The following is a 7,566-nucleotide window of genomic DNA, read 5'->3' on the forward strand; positions in this document are numbered from 1 at the left end:
TTTTTTTTACCGAAGTGTCATTTTCCAGCAAAACACAGGGACGAAAATGACATTTAACTCTACTTTTTATAACATTTTACTTTATTTTTTTATTAGGTTAGAAACTTGTGTATCACATAAGTTATAACATTTAACTTTTGTATTACATAAGCTATAATATTACATAAGCTATAACATTTAACTTTTTTTATTTAGTTATTAATATGTTACAAACTTGTATGCTACAAGTGATTTAAATGTCATAAGATGAGATGAATTAAAAAAAAGTCGGTGAAGAATAATGAAAAATCGAATATATTAATATTTCTCTACTTAATTATAAATATCTATCTTTAATTATATGACAAATATAACCTTTAGTCTTTATATTAGGATCTATATATATATATATATATATATATATATATATAACTAGATTATTCACCCCGTGTGTTACACGGGTTGAGTAAAAAAGAAAATATCAATAAAAGTCGTATTAATAATATATTAATGTCGCCTGCCATTCTCTCCATTATGAATATCATTGTTAATATTATTGACCATCATCATCATCATCATAATAATAATAATAATAATAATAATAATAATAATAATAATAATAATAATAATAATAATATAGTTTAATAGCATATGAATGCTTACAACCGTATGCATGATAATAAAACAATTTGGTAATTAAATTTGAGGTATCATATAGAACATTCGTTTTTTTTTTCTTTTTTAGAAAACTAATTACATTTTATTTATCAGATGATATATTTTTTAAATAACTAATTTTAGTTTCTTTTTCAGATGATATATTTTTTTTAAATAACTAATTCTATTTTCTTTATCAAATGATATGTTTAATATTTCATATTCTAGATAACCACATTTATCCATTGGGAATAGTCCAATGGTGTTTTAGATAAGTTGTATGATAGACAGAGGTCATGGGTTCAATCTCCATGGTATGCAAGTTTAACCATTAAAAAAATATAATCACATTTAATATTAATGACATTATATCATTTTAAATATTATTCAAGTATAATATTATGTATTTTTTTTTCTCGGTGTTACAACTATACCATCCTAAAAGAAAATTTCATTCTCGAAACTACTAAATAAAAAATAACGTACGTGGCATGTGAATAACGAAGACACAAAACCTAAGTTAATAGAGACCGATACATAGTTCAAAATACCATACGGCTACAATAGATAAATATGAATAGGGCTGTAAACGAACCGAACGTTCAGCGAACATGTCACACCCCAACCAATGGCGGAAACATCGGGATGAGACGAAGTGTGAAGATTGCTAGAGACATCATAACGCTATTTGTGACAATATTTAGAAAATCCCAATTTCATTTCATAACTTCAAATAGTCAACAATACAAGAAATTTAAATACAACAAGTTTAACAAAAATAACATGATAACATAACAAAATTGATACAACATATTAAACCCTAACGTCTATATGTGTATCTAGGCATCAACGCTACTTCTTTTCTTAGCATCTTCCTCATCAACCTGTAACATGTTTAAAATAATTCAATGCAAATGCAAAGGCGAGTATACAAGTTTGATACGTACATAGCAAAAGATAAGTCTTGAACAATTCCTCATAGCAAGCATGTGATTCAAGATAAACATTTAAACATGGCATGTGTCTAACATATCAAACCAAGGAAACGCAATATGCTCATGACATTACCGATGATAAAGGGCGGGTCGTTAATCCTATAGCGCTACATATGTCACGGTTTGGCTCGTACGAAGTTAATGATAAATTCAACACATAAGTTTCACCCAAGTTTAAAGTATCAAGCCATCACGTATACAAGCATGTTATAGGAATGTTCATGTGTTTAAGCAAAATGTTCATGTGTAAGTTTTTGATAAGTAAACATGTTACACCCCAAAAGTGGTAAAAGTAAAAAGGGGGAAATACGAGTATACTCACGGTTTACAAGTTGTGACTTGAGAATCCGAGAGCAAGTTGGTGGTTGAATTAGCTAGTTGGAGCACCTTGTTTCTCTACACAAGGAAACAAAGCGTATGAGTTTGGGGAATTCGGAAGATTCGGAATTTAAGTGACATGAAAATGTTATAAAATACTATATCAAAATACTCATCTTCCCATAATACACTTGCATGACACTTGGTAACCACGAGGGTTATAATGATTTCATGAGTTGAACACTCATAAGAATCATTGCAAGGTTTAGGTCCTTAGATGATTATCCTACTACTTTGACAAATGAATATGATTTCAACATCAAAGGTTCGAGTGTACATAGATAGTATTTAGGTTGTATAATATACACATATTATTAAGTCCAAATGTTCAAGTATTCAAGTAAGAGGTAGAAGATTACATCTTCATTTAGGTACCTCAAGTTGAGTCGTATGTGTCATGGATGGGGTAGGAAGACAAGACTTCCATTTAGGTACCCCTTTGATGTTCACCACTACACTTGATGTAAAAACAACCAAGGAGGGTCATGAACTAAGGTCATTACAAGTATGTAAAGTAAACTAACTAGTAGAAATCATCAAATCACGTGAGGATTGTAGGTTTGGGACAACCCAAGTTGTTCCATAATCACTCATGTATCAAAGGCTATGTTTGACATGATTTGTGGGTTGAAACCCTAAACAAAACACCAAGTTTATGAGGTTTAATCCTCTGATTTTAAATGTCTTAACCTTGTTTTTAAGCTTAACCAACCATGGGGTAAGTTGTAAGCATTAGGACATAGGTATGAGATGTGTTGAACACAAGTTACATAGGTTTAAACAAGTTTTTGATGAACATAAAAACAAACAGAAGTTTATGGGCGATTTCGGGGCATTTCCAGGTCTGATTTCTCCAAGGAGAAGTCTAGGAATCGAACCCCATGATTATCCAAGTAAGTAGGAAAAAGAATCAAGTGATTTCGTTAAGAAATGAGTGAGTTATGCTCATTTTCGTGAAGGGGTGTCAATCTGCTCGAACCTTTGCTTTCAGCTACGGTTTGGAGGATGTTTTGAGAGTTTTTAGTGTTGCAAAAGTGGTAGAGAGGCTGGTTATAAGTGGTATTTATAGGGGGAAGGATTAGGGTTTCAATGGGTTGGGCTTTGGAAGTGTTTAGAAGGGGTTACACCTTGAAACTAGCCCACAAAACCCAACTATATGGGGCTGAATTTTGCTGAATTGGGGCTGCCATATTTCTTTATTTTTTTATTTTTTTAAAACATTATAATGAGTAATTTTGTTAGTTAAGTTGTGTAATAATATGCAACAACGTTTCCCCTAACTTGTAACAAGGTGAAATATGAAATAAAACATGATTTAACTAGGTAAAAAGTGTAATGTACTAGTATGTAACATGTTTGTAAGTGACAAGTATATGTCACATATTTACAAGTTCAACATATGTTTGTAAGTATCACAAAGAAGTATCAAATGATCTCATGATTAATCGTATTATGGTGTATGTATAGTATGTAACAAGGAAATGCAAGTTTTCATTCATGATCAAAATCTCGAGTTTACAACGAGTACTAGAAGGAACGAGTACAATGATACAAAGCTTCCAAAATTAGAAACACGAGTAAGACAAGCTATAAATAGAAAGTACAAAAACACAGGGCGTTACAGTCTCCCCTCCTTTAGGAAATTTCGTCCCGAAATTTAGGAAGACTCAGGGAAAAGATGAGGATATTTCGATTTCATTTCGCTTTCGAGCTCCCAAGTAAATTCAGTGCCACGTTTTCCTTCCCATCGAACTTTGACAATAGGAATTCGACTGCGCCTCAATTGCTTGGTTCCTTGGTCCATGATTTCGACCGGTTTTTCTACAAAGTGAAGCGTTTCGTTGACTTGCAAGTCTTCGAGAGGAACGTGGAGTCCTTCGTCAGCTAAACATTTCTTTAAGTTGGACACATGGAAGACAGGGTGTACATTGCTGAGTTCTTCAGGCAGGTTCAGTCTATACGCAACCTTGCCAATCCTCTCGAGAATTTTGAAAGGACCAACGTAGCGAGGTGCGAGTTTCCCTTTCTTGCCAAATCGAACCACGCCTTTCCAAGGGGATACCTTGAGAAGCACGAAGTCACCTGTCTCGAATTCCATAGGTTTGCGTCCTTTGTCAGCGTAACTCTTTTGTCGGTTCCTGGCTTTCAATAAGTTGTCTCGAACCTGTAAAATCTTGTCCGTCGTCTCTTGTATAAGCTCGGGACCGGTGATTTGGGCTTGACCAATCTCGTGCCAACAAATAGGCGAACGACACTTGCGACCATACAATGCTTCGAAAGGTGCCATTTGAATACTCGCGTGATAACTGTTATTGTACGAGAATTCGACCAAAGGCAAGTGTGAATCCCAGTTGCCACCAAAATCTATTACGCATGAACGAAGCATATCCTCTAAGGTTTGGATAGTACGCTCGGTTTGACCGTCAGTCTGAGGATGGAAGGCAGTGCTAAGGTTGAGTTTAGTACCCATAGCAGATTGAAAAGTTTGCCAGAGACGAGACGTAAAACGAGCATCACGATCAGAAATGATGTCAATGGGAATACCATGACGACAAATTATCTCCTTCATGTAGACCTTAGCCAATTTCTCGACTTTGAAATCTTCACGAATAGGGAGGAAGTGAGCTGACTTGGTCAATCGATCAACGACTACCCAAATGTTGTCATGACCAGCAGTAGTGCGAGGAAGCTTAGTGATAAAATCCATGGCAATGCTCTCCCACTTCCAAACAGGAACTTTTGGTTGTTCGAGTAAGCCAGAGGGACGTTGATGTTCAGCTTTCACTTTGGAACATGTGAGACATTTTGAGACGAAAGTGGCTATATCCTTCTTCATTCCAGGCCACCAATAGGATGTACGCATATCATGGTACATCTTGTCGGCACCAGGGTGAATAGAATACTTCGTGTTATGGGCCTCCTTCATCAGGAATTTGCGAAGATCATCACGGTTAGGAATCCAGATACGATCGAGATAGTATAAAATACCATCAGATTTAGACACGAGACTATTTTCAGCACCACATTGCATCTCGTTGTAGAGGTTACCCTCATTAACGGATGTATACTGAGCGTTGCGTATACGATTTTGAAGATCGTGGACGAGTTGGAAACAACGAATACCTTTGACATGAGTTTTACGACTAAGAGCGTCGGCTACTACATTCGCTTTACCTGGATGGTATTTGATTTCGCAGTCGTAGTCGTTTAACAATTCCACCCAACGGCGTTGACGCATGTTCAGTTCCTTTTGGTTGAAGATGTGTTGGAGGCTCTTATGGTCGGTGAAGACCACACATTTAGTACCATAAAGGTAGTGTCGCCAAATCTTCAATGCAAAAACGACTACACCAAGTTCAAGGTCGTGGGTAGTATAGTTTTTCTCATGAATTTTGAGTTGTCTCGATGCGTAAGCGATAACCTTGTCACGTTGCATAAGGACACAACCAAGGCCAAGGTTTGAAGCATCGCAATACACGACGAAATCATCGTTACCATCGGGAAGCGTTAGGATAGGAGCATTGCAAAGCATATCCTTGAGCGTTTGAAATGATTCCTCTTGTTCGGGACCCCAAACAAAAGGTCTCTCTTTTTGAGTCAAGGAGGTCAAAGGAATAGCGATGTTTGAAAAGTTGGAGATGAAACGACGATAGTAACCAGCGAGACCAAGAAACGAGCGAACTTCAGACGGAGATTTAGGTGCGATCCAATTTTTCACAGCTTCGATTTTAGCGGGATCAACGTGAATTCCAAGTTTGTTGACGGTATGACCAAGGAATTGAACCTCTTTTAGCCAAAATTCACACTTGGAGAATTTGGCGTATAGACGTTCAGTACGAAGGAGTTCAAGGATAAGGTGCAAGTGTCGCTTATGCTCTTCTTGCGTCTTGGAATAGATGAGAATATCGTCGATGAAGACGATCACAAAACGGTCCAAGTATGCTTTGCACACGCGGTTCATTAAATCCATGAAAACAGCGGGTGCGTGGGTCAAACCAAAGGGCATGACCACGAACTCGTAATGACCATAACGTGTACGGAAGGCGGTTTTAGGTACATCTTCTTCGAGTACTCGAAGTTGATGATACCCAGAATGAAGATCGATCTTTGAAAAGCAGGTTGCGCCTTGCAATTGATCGAAGAGATCATCAATGCGAGGAAGAGGGTATCGGTTTTTGATGGTGAGCTTGTTGAGCTAACGATAATCAATACACATACGAAATGATCCATCTTTCTTTTTGACAAACAAAACGGGAGCGCCCCAAGGAGAAGTACTAGGGCGTATAAAGCCTTTGTCAAGAAGCTCTTGGAGTTGACTCGAGAGCTCTTGCATCTCAGAGGGTGCTAAACGATAGGGGGACTTAGCGACAGGCGTAGCACCAGGCACTAAGTCGATGCGAAAATCGACAGAACGAGCAGGAGGCGGACCAGGGAGATCGTCGGGAAATACATCCGAAAAGTCACGTACGACGGGAACGTCACTTATGCTTGGGCCTTTGTCCTTCTTTTCCACGATGTGGGCGAGAAAGGCGAAAGTACCCTTGCGTAAGCATTTGTTCGCTTGGATACACGACATAAGCTTGAGACCTTGAGAAGGTTTCTCGCCATACACATGTAGAGAATCACCATTTGGAAGAGGTAAGCGAATAAATTTCTCAGAACAGACAACTTCAGCACGAACTCGCCTAAGCCAGTCCATACCTACTATGACGTCGAAACTACCCATTTGCATGGGTATGAGATTGATTGAGAACGTATGATCGTTTAGAATCAACGAGCAATTGGAGAGAACAGAATTGACAACGACGGTTTTACCATTAGCGACTTCGACAGCGAAAGATTTTGGTAACTTAGAGCGTTTACACTTGAGCAAAGACTCGAATTCTAACGACACAAAACTTTTACCGGCACCAGTATCAAATAAGCATGAAGAATAGACATGGTTAACGAGAAACGTACCAGTAATGACGTCGTTCGCGTTTTGAGCCTGAGCAGTGGTGAGGAGGAAAGCTCGACCTCTAGCGGGTTCTTGAACCTGTTGCTGTTGTTGTTGAAGCTGCGGTTGCTGCTGTCGAGGTTGTTGTGGCTGGTAACGTTGAGGGCACACGTTGGCCATATGGTTAGTATCACCACACGTGTAGCATGCTCGCACAGGGGCGACTTGATTGGGAGCTAGAAGGGCTTGGTTTTGGTAAGCCTGTGGTGGGACGCGGCAATATGGAGAAGTATGCCCACTTCGGCCACACTTGTCGCACTTTCGGCAATGAGCGTTTAGAGGGTGATGATACTGGCATTTGCCACACTTCGGATGCGTTCCAGTGTAAACCTTGCGTGGAGTTTCATTGTTGGTAAAAGCAGGCACGGTTTGTAGGGGTTGTGGGTTTGGCGGAGTGACGACCGCACAATTTTGGCTCGAAGCCTTCCGCTTCTTGCCTTGGTTTTTCTTAGACGGCTAGGAGGGTTTGGGCTCATCAGATGTGTCAATTGTAGCTTGGCGTGCACTCTTTGTTGAAACCTTGTCAAAGGTTCCATGAAGAACGCAGTTGTTGTTAAGTTC

General features: G+C 38.5%; 1 long non-coding RNA gene across 1 annotated transcript; it reads right to left on the reverse strand.

The window, feature by feature from the left end:
• Positions 1-1,480: 1,480 nt before the first annotated feature.
• On the reverse strand, positions 1,481-3,029 carry LOC110905935. Its single transcript, XR_002573532.1, has 3 exons — positions 2,989-3,029; positions 1,954-2,027; positions 1,481-1,520 (listed from the first exon to the last, which is right to left on the reverse strand). It is a non-coding gene; the product is annotated as an uncharacterized LOC110905935 (long non-coding RNA).
• Between the last annotated feature and the right edge of the window lie 4,537 nt (positions 3,030-7,566).

The sequence above is a fragment of the Helianthus annuus genome, chromosome 14 (genome assembly GCF_002127325.2).
Source record: "Helianthus annuus cultivar XRQ/B chromosome 14, HanXRQr2.0-SUNRISE, whole genome shotgun sequence".
In the NCBI taxonomy this organism is placed as follows: domain Eukaryota; kingdom Viridiplantae; phylum Streptophyta; class Magnoliopsida; order Asterales; family Asteraceae; genus Helianthus; species Helianthus annuus.